The sequence below is a fragment of the Ambystoma mexicanum genome, chromosome 6q, assembly GCF_040938575.1.
Source record: "Ambystoma mexicanum isolate Mex_15411 chromosome 6q, UKY_AmexF1_1, whole genome shotgun sequence".
Taxonomy (NCBI): domain Eukaryota; kingdom Metazoa; phylum Chordata; class Amphibia; order Caudata; family Ambystomatidae; genus Ambystoma; species Ambystoma mexicanum.
Window position 1 is genome coordinate 1,079,646,063 of NC_090937.1, and position 16,302 is coordinate 1,079,662,364.

A 16,302-nucleotide genomic window follows, 5' to 3' on the forward strand; every position below is an offset into this window, starting at 1 on the left:
ATGCCCCGTGTCTCCCTCCTTTTCCCCCCACCCCCCACTCATGCCCTGTGTCTCCCCTGTTCCCCCCACCCCCCGCTCATGCCCCGTGTCTCCCTCCTTTTCCCCCCACCCCCCACGTCTCCCTCCTTTTCCCCCACCCCCCGCTCATGCCCCGTGTCTCCCTTCTTTTCCCCCCCACCCCCCGCTCATGCCCCGTTTCTCCCTCCTTTGAAACCCCCCCACACCCCGCTCATGCCCCGTGTCTCCCTCCTTTTCCCCCGACCCCCTGCTCATGCCCCGTGTATCCCTCCCGTTCCCCCCCACCCCCCTCTCATGCCCCGTGTCTCCCTCCCGTTACCCCACCCCCTGATCATGCCGCGTGTCTCCCTCCTGTACGCCCCACCCCCGCTCAAGCCCCGTGTCTCCCTCCTGTACTCCCCCACCCCCCGCTCATGCCCAGTGTCTTCCTCCCATTCTCCCCCACCCCCTGCTCATGCCCCGTGTCTACCTCCTGTTCCCCCCACCCCCCGCTCATGCCCCGTGTCTCCCTCCTGTACCCTCTTACCCCCCGCTCATGCCCCGTGTCTCCCTCCTTTTCCCCCGACCCCTCGCTAATGCCCCGTGTCTCCCCTGTTCCCCCAACCCCCGCTCATGCCCCGTGTCTACCTGACGTTCCCCCCACCTCCCGCTCATGCCCAGTGTCTCCCTCCTTTTACCCCCCGCTCATGCCACGTGTCTCCCCTGTTCCCCCCACCCCCGCTCATGCCCCGTGTCTCCCTCCTGTTCCCCCCTACCCCCGCTCATGCCCAGTGTCTCCCTCCTGTTCGCCCGCACCCCCGCTCATGCCCTGTGTCTCCCTCAGTTTCGCCCCCACCCCCCGCTCATGCCCCGTGTCTCCCAAGTTCCCCCTAACCCCCGCTCATGCCCAGTGTCTACCTGATGTTCCCCCCACCCCCGCTCATGCCCCGTGTCTCCCTCCTTTTCCCCCACAACCCCCGCTCATGCCCCGTGTCTCCCCTGTTGCCCCCACCCCCTGCTCATGCCGTGTCTCCCATGTTCCCCCCTACCCCCTGCTCATGCCCTGTGTCTCCCCTGTACCCCCCACCCCCCGCTCATGCCCTGTGTCTCCCCTGTTCCCCCCACCCCCCGCTCATGCCCCGTGTCTCCCTCCTTTCCCCCCACCCCCGGCTCATGCCCCGTGTCTACCTGACGTTCCCCCCACCCCCCGGCTCATGCCCTGTGTCTCCCCTGTTCCCCCACCCCCTGCTCATGCCCTGTGTCTCCCTCCCGTTCCCCCCACCCCCCGCTCATGCCCCGTGTCGCCCCTGTTCCCCCCACCCCCTGCTCATGCCCTCTTGTCTCCCTCCTTTTCCCCCCCACCCCGCTCATGCCCCATGTCTCCCTGTTCCCCCCACCCCCGCTAATGCCTATGTCTTCCTCCCGTTCCCCCACCCCCCACTCATGCCCTGTGTCTCCCCTGTTCCCCCACCTCCTGCCATGTGTCTCCCTCCCGTTCCCCCCCACCCCCGCTCATGCCCCGTGTCTACCTCCTGTACCCCACACCCCCTGCTCATGCCCCATGTCTCCCCTGTTCCCCCCCGCCCCCCGGTCATGCCCCGTGTCTCCCTCACGATCCCCCCACCCCCCGCTCATGCCCCGTGTCTTCCTCCCATTCTCCCCCACCCCCTGCTCATACCCTGTGTCTCCCTCCTTTCCCCCCACCGTCCGCTCATGCCCCGTGTCTCCCCTGTTACCCCCCGCTCATGCTCAGTGTCTCCCTCCCGTATCCCCCCACCCCCCACTCATGCCCCGTGTCTCTCCTGTTCGCCCCCACCCCCTGCTCATGCCCCGTGTCTCCCTCCTTTCCCCTTCACTTCCGGGCTCATGCCCCATGTCTCCCTCCCTTTCCTCCCCCCATGCCCCGTTTCTCCCCTGTTCCCCCCCGCTCATGCCCCGTGTCTCCCTCCTTTTCCCCCCCACCACCGCTCATGCCACGTGTCTCCCCTGTTCTCCCCACCCCGCGCTCATGCCCTGTGTCTACCTGACGTTCCCCCCGCCCCCGCTCATGCCCTGTGTCTCCCTCCTTTTCCCCCCACCCCCCGCTCATGCCCTGTGTCTCCCCTGTTCCCCTCACCCCCCACTCATGCCCCATGTCTCCCTCCTTTTCCCCTACCCCCAGCGTCTCCCTCCTTTCCCCCCCACCCCCGCTCATGCCCCGTGTCTCCCTTCTTTTCCCCCCCACCCCCCGCTCATGCCCTGTGTCTCCCCTGTTCCCCCCGCTCATGCCCTGTGTCTCTCTCCTTTTCCCACCCACCCCCGCTCATGTCGCGTGTCTCCCTCCTTTTCCCCATCACCCCCCGCTCATGCCCCGTGTCTCCCTCCTCTCCCCCCACCCTCCCGCTCATGCCCCGTGTCTCCCTCCCGTTCCCCCCAGCCCCCGCTCATGCCCCATGTCTCCCTCCCATTCCCCACCAGCCCCCACTCATGCCCCGTGTCTCCCTCCTGTACCCCCACCCACCGCTCATGCCCCATGTCTCCCTCCTGTACCCCCCACCCCCCGCTCATGCCCAGTGTCTCCCTCCCGTTCTCCCACACCCCCGCTCATGCCCTGTGTCTCCCTCCTGTACTCCCCCACCCCCGCTATGCCCCGTGTTTCCCTCCTTTTCCCCCAACCGCCCGCTCATGCCCCGTGTCTCCCCTGTTACCCCCCGCTCATGCCCAGTGTCTCCCTCCCGTTCCCCCCACCCCCGCTCATGCACCGTGTTTCTCCCGTTCACCCCCAAGCCCCGCTCATGCCCAGTGTCTCCCTCCTTTTCCCCCCCACCCCTCGCTAATGCCCCATGTCTCCCCTGTTCCCCCAACCCCCGCTCATGCCCCATGTCTACCTCCTTTTACCCCCCGCTCATGCCACGTGTCTCCCCTGATCCCCCACCCTCCGCTCATGCCCGTGTCTCCCTCCTGTTCCCCCCCACCCCGCTCATTCCCAGTGTCTCCCTCCTGTTCGCCCCCACCCCCGCTCATGCCCCGTGTCTCCCTCAGTTTTGCCCCCACCCCCCGCTCATGCCCCGTGTCTCCCAAGTTCCCCCCACCCCCGCTGATGCCCAGTGTCTACCTGATGTTCCCCCCACCCCCGCTCATGCCCCGTGTTTCCCTCCTTTTCCCCCCCACCCCCTGCTCATGCCCCGTGTCTCCCCTGGTCCCCCACCCCCCGCTCATGCCCCGTGTCTCCCCTGTTCCCCCCCACCCCCTGCTCATGTCCCGTGTCTCCCTCCTTTTCCCCCCACCCCCCGCTCATGCCCCGTGTCTCCCCTGTTCCCCCCACCCCCGCTCATGCCCCGTGTCTCCCTCCTGTTCGCCTCCACCCCCGTTCATGCCCCGTGTCTCCCTCATTTTCACCCCCACCCCCCGCTCATGCCCCGTGTCTCCCTCATTTTCGCCCCCATCGCCCGCTCATGCCCCGTGTCTCCCCTGTTCCCCCCACCCCCCGCTCATGCCCGGTGTCTACCTGATGTTCCCCCCACCCCCGCTCATGCCCCGTGTCTCCCTCCTTTTCCCCCCCACCCCCTGCTCATGCCCCGTGTCTCCCCTGGTCCCCCACCCGCTCATGCCCCGTGTCTCCCCTTTTCCCCCCACCCCCTGCTCATGTCCCGTTTCTCCCTTCTTTTCCCCCCCGCTCATGCCACGTGTCTCCCCTGTTCCCCCCACCCCCGCTCATGCCCCGTGTCTCCCTCCTATTCCCCCCCACCCCCCGCTCATGCCCAGTGCCTCCCTCCTGTTCGCCCCCACCCCCGCTCATGCCCCGTGTCTCCCTCATTTTCGCCCCCACCCCCCGCTCATGCCCCGTGTCTCCCTCATTTTCGCCCCCACCCCCCGCTCATGCCCCGTGTCTCCCCTGTTCCCCCCCACCCCCTGCTCATGTCCCGTGTCTCCCTCCTTTTCCCCCCACCCCCGCTCATGCCCCGTGTCTCCCCTGTTCCCCCCACCCCCGCTCATGCCCTGTGTCTCCCTCCTGTTCGCCTCCACCCCCGTTCATGCCCCGTGTCTCCCTCATTTTCGCCCCCACCCCCTGCTCATGCCCCGTGTCTCCCCTGGTCCTCCACCCCCCGCTCATGCCCCGTGTCTCCCCTGTTCCCCCCCACCCCCTGCTCATGTCCCGTGTCTCCCTCCTTTTCCCCCCACCCCCTGCTCATGCCCCGTGTCTCCCCTGTTCCCCCCACCCCCGCTCATGCCCCGTGTCTCCCTCCTGTTCGCCTCCACCCCCGTTCATGCCCCGTGTCTCCCTCATTTTCGCCCCCACCCCCCGCTCATGCCCCGTGTCTCCCTCATTTTCGCCCCCATCCCCCGCTCATGCCCCGTGTCTCCCCTGTTCCCCCCACCCCCCGCTCATGCCCGGTGTCTACCTGATGTTCCCCCCACCCCCGCTCATGCCCCGTGTCTCCCTCCTTTTCCCCCCCACCCCCTGCTCATGCCCCGTGTCTCCCCTGGTCCCCCACCCGCTCATGCCCCGTGTCTCCCCTTTTCCCCCCACCCCCTGCTCATGTCCCGTTTCTCCCTTCTTTCCCCCCACCCCCCGCTCATGCCACGTGTCTCCCCTGTTCGCCCCCACCCCCGCTCATGCCCCGTGTCTCCCTCATTTTCGCCCCCACCCCCCGCTCATGCCCGTGTCTCCCTCATTTTCGCCCCTACCCCCCGCTCATGCCCCGTGTCTCCCCTGTTCCCCCCACCCCCCGCTCATGCCCAGTGTCTACCTGATGTTCCCCCCACCCCCGCTCATGCCCCGTGTCTCCCTCCTTTTCCCCCCCACCCCCTGCTCATGCCCCGTGTCTCCCCTGGTCCCCCACCCCCCGCTCATGCCCCATGTCTCCCCTTTCCCCCCCCACCCCCTGCTCATGTCCCGTGTCTCCCTTCTTTTCCCCCACCCCCGCTCATGCCACGTGTCTCCCCTGTTCCCACCACCCCCACTCATGCCCCGTGTCTCCCTCCTATTCCCCCCCACCCCCCGCTCATGCCCAGTGTCTCCCTCCTGTTTGCCCCCACCCCCGCTCATGCCCTGTGTCTCCCTCATTTTCGCCCCCACCCCCGCTCATGCCCCGTGTCTCCCTCATTTTCGCCCCCACCCCCCGCTCATGCCCCGTGTCTCCCCTGTTCCCCCCACCCCCCGCTCATGCCCAGTGTCTACCTGATGTTCCCCCCGGCCCCGCTCATGCCCCGTGTCTCCCTCCTTTTCCCCCCACCCCCTGCTCATGCCCCGTGTCTCCCCTGGTCCCCCACCCCCCGCTCATGCCCCATGTCTCCCCTTTCCCCCCCCACCCCCTGCTCATGTCCCGTGTCTCCCTTCTTTTCCCCCACCCCCGCTCATGCCACGTGTCTCCCCTGTTCCCACCACCCCCACTCATGCCCCGTGTCTCCCTCCTATTCCCCCCCACCCCCCGCTCATGCCCAGTGTCTCCCTCCTGTTTGCCCCCACCCCCGCTCATGCCCTGTGTCTCCCTCATTTTCGCCCCCACCCCCCGCTCATGCCCCGTGTCTCCCTCATTTTCGCCCCCACCCCCCGCTCATGCCCCGTGTCTCCCCTGTTCCCCCCACCCCCCGCTCATGCCCAGTGTCTACCTGATGTTCCCCCCACCCCCGCTCATGCCCCGTGTCTCCCTCCTTTTCCCCCCCACCCCCTGCTCATGCCCCCTGTCTCCCCTGGTCCCCCACCCCCCGCTCATGCCCCGTGTCTCCCCTTTTCCCCCCCACTCCCTGCTCATGTCCCGTGTCTCCCTTCTTTTCCCCCACCCCCCGCTCATGCCCCGTGTCTCCCTCCTTTTCCCCCCCACCCCCCGCTCATGCCCCGTGTCTCCCCTGTTCCCCCCACCCCCCGCTCATGCCCCGTGTCTCCCTCCTGTTCCCCCCCACCCCCGCTCATGCCCAGTGTCTCCCTCCTGTTCACCCGCACCCCCGCTCATGCCCCGTGTCTCCCTCAGTTTCGCCCCCACCCCCGCTCATACCCCGTGTCTCCCAAGTTCCCCCCACCCCCGCTGATGCCCCGTGTCTACCTGACGTTCCCCCCACCCCCCGCTCATGCCCCGTGTCTCCCTCCTTTTACCCCCCGCTCATGCCACGTGTCTCCCCTGTTCCCCCCACCCCCCGCTCATGCCCCGTGTCTCCCTCCTGTTCCCCCCCACCCCGCTCATGCCCAGGGTCTCCCTCCTGTTCGCCCCCACCCCCGCTCATGCCCCGTGTCTCCCTCAGTTTCGCCCCCACCCCCCGCTCATGCCCCGTGTCTCCCAAGTTCCCCCCACCCGCGCTGATGCCCAGTGTCTACCTGATGTTCCCCCCACCCCCGCTCATGCCCCGTGTCTCCCTCCTTTCCCCCCCCACCCCCTGCTCATGCCCCGTGTCTCCCCTGGTCCCCCACCCCCCGCTCATGCCCCGTGTCTTCCCTGTTCCCCCCCACCCCCTGCTCATGTCCCGTGTCTCCCTCCTTTTCCCCCCACCCCCGCTCATGCCCTGTGTCTCCCTCCTTCTCCCCCTCACCCCCCGCTCATGCCCTGTGTCTCCCCTGTTCCCCCCACCCCCGTTCATGCCCCGTGTCTCCCTCATTTTCGCCCCCACCCCCTGCTCATGCCCCGTGTCTCCCCTGGTCCCCCACCCCCCGCTCATGCCCCGTGTCTCCCCTGTTCCCCCCACCCCCTGCTCATGTCCTGTGTCTCCCTCCTTTTCCCCCCACCCCCTGCTCATGCCCCGTGTCTCCCCTGTTCCCCCCACCCCCGCTCATGCCCCGTGTCTCCCTCCTGTTCGCCTCCACCCCCGTTCATGCCCCGTGTCTCCCTCATTTTCTCCCCCACCCCCCGCTGATGCCCCGTGTCTCCCTCATTTTCGCCCCCATCCCCCGCTCATGCCCCGTGTCTCCCCTGTTCCCCCCACCCCCCGCTCATGCCCGGTGTCTACCTGATGTTCCCCCCACCCCCGCTCATGCCCCGTGTCTCCCTCCTTTTCCCCCCCACCCCCTGCTCATGCCCCGTGTCTCCCCTGGTCCCCCACCCGCTCATGCCCCGTGTCTCCCCTTTTCCCCCCACCCCCTGCTCATGTCCCGTTTCTCCCTTCTTTCCCCCCACCCCCCGCTCATGCCACGTGTCTCCCCTGTTCCCCCCACCCCCGCTCATGCCCCGTGTCTCCCTCCTATTCCCCCCCACCCCCCGCTCATGCCCAGTGCCTCCCTCCTGTTCGCCCCCACCCCCGCTCATGCCCCGTGTCTCCCTCATTTTCGCCCCCACCCCCTGCTCATGCCTGCTCATGCCCCGTGTCTCCCTCATTTTTGCCCCTACCCCCCGCTCATGCCCCGTGTCTCCCCTGTTCCCCCCACCCCCCGCTCATGCCCAGTGTCTACCTGATGTTCCCCCCACCCCCGCTCATGCCCCGTGTCTCCCTCCTTTTCCCCCCCACCCCCTGCTCATGCCCCGTGTCTCCCCTGGTCCCCCACCCCCCGCTCATGCCCCATGTCTCCCCTTTCCCCCCCACCCCCTGCTCATGTCCCGTGTCTCCCTTCTTTTCCCCCACCCCCGCTCATGCCACGTGTCTCCCCTGTTCCCACCACCCCCACTCATGCCCCGTGTCTCCCTCCTATTCCCCCCCACCCCCCGCTCATGCCCAGTGTCTCCCTCCTGTTTGCCCCCACCCCCGCTCATGCCCTGTGTCTCCCTCATTTTCGCCCCCACCCCCGCTCATGCCCCGTGTCTCCCTCATTTTCGCCCCCACCCCCCGCTCATGCCCCGTGTCTCCCCTGTTCCCCCCACCCCCCGCTCATGCCCAGTGTCTACCTGATGTTCCCCCCGGCCCCGCTCATGCCCCGTGTCTCCCTCCTTTTCCCCCCCACCCCCTGCTCATGCCCCGTGTCTCCCCTGGTCCCCCACCCCCCGCTCATGCCCCATGTCTCCCCTTTCCCCCCCCACCCCCTGCTCATGTCCCGTGTCTCCCTTCTTTTCCCCCACCCCCGCTCATGCCACGTGTCTCCCCTGTTCCCACCACCCCCACTCATGCCCCGTGTCTCCCTCCTATTCCCCCCCACCCCCCGCTCATGCCCAGTGTCTCCCTCCTGTTTGCCCCCACCCCCGCTCATGCCCTGTGTCTCCCTCATTTTCGCCCCCACCCCCCGCTCATGCCCCGTGTCTCCCTCATTTTCGCCCCCACCCCCCGCTCATGCCCCGTGTCTCCCCTGTTCCCCCCACCCCCCGCTCATGCCCAGTGTCTACCTGATGTTCCCCCACCCCCGCTCATGCCCCGTGTCTCCCTCCTTTTCCCCCCCACCCCCTGCTCATGCCCCCTGTCTCCCCTGGTCCCCCACCCCCCGCTCATGCCCCGTGTCTCCCCTTTTCCCCCCCACTCCCTGCTCATGTCCCGTGTCTCCCTTCTTTTCCCCCCACCCCCCGCTCATGCCCCGTGTCTCCCTCCTTTTGCCCCCCACCCCCCGCTCATGCCCCGTGTCTCCCCTGTTCCCCCACCCCCCGCTCTTGCCCCGTGTCTCCCTCCTTTTCCCCCCCACCCCCGCTCATGCCCAGTGTCTCCCTCCTGTTCACCCGCACCCCCGCTCATGCCCCGTGTCTCCCTCAGTTTCGCCCCCACCCCCGCTCATACCCCGTGTCTCCCAAGTTCCCCCCACCCCCGCTGATGCCCCGTGTCTACCTGACGTTCCCCCCACCCCCCGCTCATGCCCTGTGTCTCCCTCCTTTTACCCCCCGCTCATGCCACGTGTCTCCCCTGTTCCCCCCACCCCCCGCTCATGCCCCGTGTCTCCCTCCTGTTCCCCCCCACCCCGCTCATGCCCAGGGTCTCCCTCCTGTTCGCCCCCACCCCCGCTCATGCCCCGTGTCTCCCTCAGTTTCGCCCCCACCCCCCGCTCATGCCCCGTGTCTCCCAAGTTCCCCCCACCCGCGCTGATGCCCAGTGTCTACCTGATGTTCCCCCCACCCCCGCTCATGCCCCGTGTCTCCCTCCTTTCCCCCCCCACCCCCTGCTCATGCCCCGTGTCTCCCCTGGTCCCCCACCCCCCGCTCATGCCCCGTGTCTTCCCTGTTCCCCCCCACCCCCTGCTCATGTCCCGTGTCTCCCTCCTTTTCCCCCCACCCCCGCTCATGCCCTGTGTCTCCCTCCTTCTCCCCCCCACCCCCCGCTCATGCCCTGTGTCTCCCCTGTTCCCCCCACCCCCGCTCATGCCCCGTGTCTCCCTCCTTTTCCCCCCCACCCCCCGCTCATGCCACGTGTCTCCCCTGTTCCCCCACCACCGCTCATGCCCCGTGTCTCCCTCCTGTTCCCCCCACCCCACGCTCATGGCCAGTGTCTCCCTCCTGTTCGCCCCCACCCCCGCTCATGCCCCGTGTCTCCCTCATTTTCGCCCCCACCCCCCGCTCATGCCCCGTGTCTCCCCTGTTCCCCCCACCCCCCGCTCATGCCCAGTGTCTACCTGATGTTCCCCCCGGCCCCGCTCATGCCCCGTGTCTCCCTCCTTTTCCCCCCCACCCCTGCTCATGCCCCGTGTCTCCCCTGGTCCCCCACCCCCCGCTCATGCCCCATGTCTCCCCTTTCCCCCCCACCCCCTGCTCATGTCCCGTGTCTCCCTTCTTTTCCCCCACCCCCGCTCATGCCACGTGTCTCCCCTGTTCCCACCACCCCCGCTCATGCCCCGTGTCTCCCTCCTATTCCCCCCCACCCCCCGCTCATGCCCAGTGTCTCCCTCCTGTTTGCCCCCACCCCCGCTCATGCCCTGTGTCTCCCTCATTTTCGCCCCCACCCCCCGCTCATGCCCCGTGTCTCCCTCATTTTCGCCCCCACCCCCCGCTCATGCCCCGTGTCTCCCCTGTTCCCCCCACCCCCCGCTCATGCCCAGTGTCTACCTGATGTTCCCCCCACCCCCGCTCATGCCCCGTGTCTCCCTCCTTTTCCCCCCCACCCCCTGCTCATGCCCCCTGTCTCCCCTGGTCCCCCACCCCCCGCTCATGCCCCGTGTCTCCCCTTTTCCCCCCCACTCCCTGCTCATGTCCCGTGTCTCCCTTCTTTTCCCCCCACCCCCCACTCATGCCCCGTGTCTCCCTCATTTTCCCCCCCACCCCCCGCTCATGCCCCGTGTCTCCCCTGTTCCCCCCACCCCCGCTCATGCCCCGTGTCTCCCTCCTTTTCCCCCCCACCCCCGCTCATGCCCCGTGTCTACCTGATGTTCCCCCACCCCCCTCTCATGCCCCGTGTCTCCCTCCTTTTCCCCCCACCCCCACTCATGCCCCGTGTCTCCCCTGTTCCCCCCACCCCCCGCTCATGCCCCGTGTCTCCCTTCTTTTCCCCCCACCCCCCACGTCTCCCTCCTTTTCCCCCACCCCCCACTCATGCCCCGTGTCTCCCTTCTTTTCCCCCCCACCCCCCGCTCATGCCCCGTTTCTCCCTCCTTTGAAACCCCCCCACACCCCGCTCATGCCCGTGTCTCCCTCTTTTTCCCCCGACCCCCTGCTCATGCCCCGTGTATCCCTCCCGTTCCCCCCCACCCCCCTCTCATGCCCCGTGTCTCCCTCCCGTTACCCCACCCCCTGATCATGCCGCGTGTCTCCCTCCTGTACGCCCCACCCCCGCTCAAGCCCCGTGTCTCCCTCCTGTACTCCCCCACCCCCCGCTCATGCCCAGTGTCTTCCTCCCATTCTCCCCCACCCCCTGCTCATGCCCCGTGTCTACCTCCTGTTCCCCCCACCCCCCGCTCATGCCCCGTGTCTCCCTCCTGTACCCTCTTACCCCCCGCTCATGCCCCGTGTCTCCCTCCTTTTCCCCCCGACCCCTCGCTAATGCCCCGTGTCTCCCCTGTTCCCCCAACCCCCGCTCATGCCCCGTGTCTACCTGACGTTCCCCCCACCTCCCGCTCATGCCCAGTGTCTCCCTCCTTTTACCCCCCGCTCATGCCACGTGTCTCCCCTGTTCCCCCCACCCCCGCTCATGCCCCGTGTCTCCCTCCTGTTCCCCCCTACCCCCGCTCATGCCCAGTGTCTCCCTCCTGTTCGCCCGCACCCCCGCTCATGCCCTGTGTCTCCCTCAGTTTCGCCCCCACCCCCCGCTCATGCCCCGTGTCTCCCAAGTTCCCCCTAACCCCCGCTCATGCCCAGTGTCTACCTGATGTTCCCCCCACCCCCGCTCATGCCCCGTGTCTCCCTCCTTTTCCCCCACAACCCCCGCTCATGCCCCGTGTCTCCCCTGTTGCCCCCACCCCCTGCTCATGCCGTGTCTCCCATGTTCCCCCTTACCCCCTGCTCATGCCCTGTGTCTCCCCTGTACCCCCCACCCCCCGCTCATGCCCTGTGTCTCCCCTGTTCCCCCCACCCCCCGCTCATGCCCCGTGTCTCCCTCCTTTCCCCCCACCCCCGGCTCATGCCCCGTGTCTACCTGACGTTCCCCCAACCCCCCGGCTCATGCCCTGTGTCTCCCCTGTTCCCCCACCCCCTGCTCATGCCCTGTGTCTCCCTCCCGTTCCCCCCACCCCCCGCTCATGCCCCGAGTCGCCCCTGTTCCCCCCACCCCCTGCTCATGCCCTCTTGTCTCCCTCCTTTTCCCCCCCACCCCCGCTCATGCCCCATGTCTCCCTGTTCCCCCCACCCCCGCTAATGCCTATGTCTTCCTCCCGTTCCCCCACCCCCCACTCATGCCCTGTGTCTCCCCTGTTCCCCCACCTCCTGCCATGTGTCTCCCTCCCGTTCCCCCCCACCCCCGCTCATGCCCCGTGTCTACCTCCTGTACCCCACACCCCCTGCTCATGCCCCATGTCTCCCCTGTTCCCCCCCGCCCCCCGGTCATGCCCCGTGTCTCCCTCACGATCCCCCCACCCCCCGCTCATGCCCCGTGTCTTCCTCCCATTCTCCCCCACCCCCTGCTCATACCCTGTGTCTCCCTCCTTTCCCCCCACCGTCCGCTCATGCCCCGTGTCTCCCATGTTACCCCCCGCTCATGCTCAGTGTCTCCCTCCCGTATCCCCCCACCCCCCACTCATGCCCCGTGTCTCTCCTGTTCGCCCCCACCCCCTGCTCATGCCCTGTGTCTCCCCCCTTTCCCCTTCACTTCCGGGCTCATGCCCCATGTCTCCCTCCCTTTCCTCCCCCCATGCCCCGTGTCTCCCCTGTTCCCCCCCGCTCATGCCCCGTGTCTCCCTCCTTTTCCCCCCCACCACCGCTCATGCCACGTGTCTCCCCTGTTCTCCCCACCCCGCGCTCATGCCCTGTGTCTACCTGACGTTCCCCCCGCCCCCGCTCATGCCCTGTGTCTCCCTCCTTTTCCCCCCACCCCCCGCTCATGCCCTGTGTCTCCCCTGTTCCCCCCACCCCCCACTCATGCCCCATGTCTCCCTCCTTTTCCCCCTACCCCCAGCGTCTCCCTCCTTTCCCCCCCACCCCCGCTCATGCCCCGTGTCTCCCTTCTTTTCCCCCCCACCCCCCGCTCATGCCCTGTGTCTCCCCTGTTCCCCCCGCTCATGCCCTGTGTCTCTCTCCTTTTCCCACCCACCCCCGCTCATGTCGCGTGTCTCCCTCCTTTTCCCCATCACCCCCTGCTCATGCCCCGTGTCTCCCTCCTCTCCCCCCACCCTCCCGCTCATGCCCCGTGTCTCCCTCCCGTTCCCCCCAGCCCCCGCTCATGCCCCATGTCTCCCTCCCATTCCCCACCAGCCCCCACTCATGCCCCGTGTCTCCCTCCTGTACCCCCACCCACCGCTCATGCCCCATGTCTCCCTCCTGTACCCCCCACCCCCCGCTCATGCCCAGTGTCTCCCTCCCGTTCTCCCACACCCCCCGCTCATGCCCTGTGTCTCCCTCCTGTACCCCCCCCCCGCTATGCCCCGTGTTTCCCTCCTTTTCCCCCAACCGCCCGCTCATGCCCTGTGTCTCCCCTGTTACCCCCCGCTCATGCCCAGTGTCTCCCTCCCGTTCCCCCCACCCCCGCTCATGCACCGTGTTTCTCCCGTTCACCCCCAACCCCCGCTCATGCCCAGTGTCTCCCTCCTTTTCCCCCCACCCCTCGCTAATGCCCCATGTCTCCCCTGTTCCCCCAACCCCCGCTCATGCCCCATGTCTACCTCCTTTTACCCCCCGCTCATGCCACGTGTCTCCCCTGATCCCCCACCCTCCGCTCATGCCCGTGTCTCCCTCCTGTTCCCCCCCACCCCCGCTCATTCCCAGTGTCTCCCTCCTGTTCGCCCCCACCCCCGCTCATGCCCCGTGTCTCCCTCAGTTTTGCCCCCACCCCCCGCTCATGCCCCGTGTCTCCCAAGTTCCCCCCACCCCCGCTGATGCCCAGTGTCTACCTGATGTTCCCCCCACCCCCGCTCATGCCCCGTGTTTCCCTCCTTTTCCCCCCACCCCCTGCTCATGCCCCGTGTCTCCCCTGGTCCCCCACCCCCCGCTCACGCCCCGTGTCTCCCCTGTTCCCCCCCACCCCCTGCTCATGTCCCGTGTCTCCCTCCTTTCCCCCCACCCCCCGCTCATGCCCCGTGTCTCCCCTGTTCCCCCCACCCCCGCTCATGCCCCGTGTCTCCCTCCTGTTCGCCTCCACCCCCGTTCATGCCCCGTGTCTCCCTCATTTTCGCCCCCACCCCCCGCTCATGCCCCGTGTCTCCCTCATTTTCGCCCCCATCCCCCGCTCATGCCCCGTGTCTCCCCTGTTCCCCCCACACCCCGCTCATGCCCGGTGTCTACCTGATGTTCCCCCCACCCCCGCTCATGCCCCGTGTCTCCCTCCTTTTCCCCCCCACCCCCTGCTCATGCCCCGTGTCTCCCCTGGTCCCCCACCCGCTCATGCCCCGTGTCTCCCCTTTTCCCCCCACCCCCTGCTCATGTCCCGTTTCTCCCTTCTTTTCCCCCCCGCTCATGCCACGTGTCTCCCCTGTTCCCCCCACCCCCCGCTCATGCCCCATGTCTCCCTCCTATTCCCCCCCACCCCCCGCTCATGCCCAGTGCCTCCCTCCTGTTCGCCCCCACCCCCGCTCATGCCCCGTGTCTCCCTCATTTTCGCCCCCACCCCCCGCTCATGCCCCGTGTCTCCCTCATTTTCGCCCCCACCCCCCGCTCATGCCCCGTGTCTCCCCTGTTCCCCCCCACCCCCTGCTCATGTCCCGTGTCTCCCTCCTTTTCCCCCCACCCCCCGCTCATGCCCCGTGTCTCCCCTGTTCCCCCCACCCCCGCTCATGCCCCGTGTCTCCCTCCTGTTCGCCTCCACCCCCGTTCATGCCCCGTGTCTCCCTCATTTTCGCCCCCACCCCCTGCTCATGCCCCGTGTCTCCCCTGGTCCCCCACCCCCCGCTCATGCCCCGTGTCTCCCCTGTTCCCCCCCACCCCCTGCTCATGTCCCGTGTCTCCCTCCTTTTCCCCCCACCCCCTGCTCATGCCCCGTGTCTCCCCTGTTCCCCCCACCCCCGCTCATGCCCCGTGTCTCCCTCCTGTTCGCCTCCACCCCCGTTCATGCCCCGTGTCTCCCTCATTTTTGCCCCCACCCCCCGCTCATGCCCCGTGTCTCCCTCATTTTCGCCCCCATCCCCCGCTCATGCCCCGTGTCTCCCCTGTTCCCCCCACCCCCCGCTCATGCCCGGTGTCTACCTGATGTTCCCCCCACCCCCGCTCATGCCCCGTGTCTCCCTCCTTTTCCCCCCCACCCCCTGCTCATGCCCCGTGTCTCCCCTGGTCCCCCACCCGCTCATGCCCCGTGTCTCCCCTTTTCCCCCCACCCCCTGCTCATGTCCCGTTTCTCCCTTCTTTCCCCCCACCCCCCGCTCATGCCACGTGTCTCCCCTGTTCCCCCCACCCCCGCTCATGCCCCGTGTCTCCCTCCTATTCCCCCCCACCCCCCGCTCATGCCCAGTGCCTCCCTCCTGTTCGCCCCCACCCCCGCTCATGCCCCGTGTCTCCCTCATTTTCGCCCCCACCCCCCGCTCATGCCCCGTGTCTCCCTCATTTTCGCCCCCACCCCCGCTCATGCCCCGTGTCTCCCCTGTTCCCCCCACCCCCCGCTCATGCCCAGTGTCTACCTGATGTTCCCCCCACCCCCGCTCATGCCCCGTGTCTCCCTCCTTTTCCCCCCCACCCCCGCTCATGCCCCGTGTCTCCCTCCTATTCCCCCCCACCCCCCGCTCATGCCTAGTGCCTCCCTCCTGTTCGCCCCCACCCCCGCTCATGCCCCGTGTCTCCCTCATTTTCGCCCCCACCCCCCGCTCATGCCCCGTGTCTCCCTCATTTTCGCCCCCACCCCCGCTCATGCCCCGTGTCTCCCCTGTTCCCCCCACCCCCCGCTCATGCCCAGTGTCTACCTGATGTTCCCCCCACCCCCGCTCATGCCCCGTGTCTCCCTCCTTTTCCCCCCCACCCCCTGCTCATGCCCCGTGTCTCCCCTGGTCCCCCACCCCCCGCTCATGCCCCGTGTCTCCCCTTTTCCCCCCCACCCCCTGCTCATGTCCCGTGTCTCCCTTCTTTTTCCCCCACCCCCGCTCATGCCCCGTGTCTCCCTTCTTTTCCCCCCACCCCCCGCTCATGCCCCGTGTCTCCCTCCTTTTCCCCCCCACCCCCCACTCATGCCCCGTGTCTCCCTCCTTTGAAACCCCCCCACACCCTGCTCATGCCCCGTGTCTCCCTCCTTTTCCCTCGACCCCCTGCTCATGCCCCGTGTATCCTTCCCATTCCCCCCTACCCCCCGCTCATGCCCCGTGTCTCCCTCCCGTTCCCCCCACCCCCTGCTCATGCCCCGTGTCTCCCTCCTGTACCCCCCAGCCCCCGCTCATGCCCCGTGTCTCCCTCCTGTACTCCCCCACCCCCGCTCATGCCCAATGTCTCCCTCCTGTTCTCCCCCACCCCCTGCTCATGCCCCGTGTCTACCTCCTGTTTCCCCCACCCCCCGCTCATGCCCCGTGTCTCCCTCCTGTACCCTCCCACCCCCCGCTCATGCCCTGTGTCTCCCTCATGTTCCCCCCGTTCATGCCCCATGTCTCCCCTGTTCCCCCCACCCTCCGTTCATGCCCCGTGTCTCCCTCCTGTCCCCCCCACCCCCCACTCATGCCCAGTGTCTCCCCTGTTCCCCCCACCCGTGCTCATGCCCCATGTCTCCCAGTCTCCCATGTTCCCCCCTACCCCCCGCTCATGCCCTGTCTCCCCTGTTCCCCCCACCCCCCGCTCATGCCCCGTGTCTCCCCTGTTCCCCCCACCCCCGCTCATGCCCCGTGTCTACCTCCCGTTCCCCCCACCCTCCGCTCATGCTCTGTGTCTACCTGACGTTCACCCCACCCCCGCTCATGCCCCGTGTCTCCCCTGTACCCCCCCGCTCATGCCCCGTGTCTCCCCT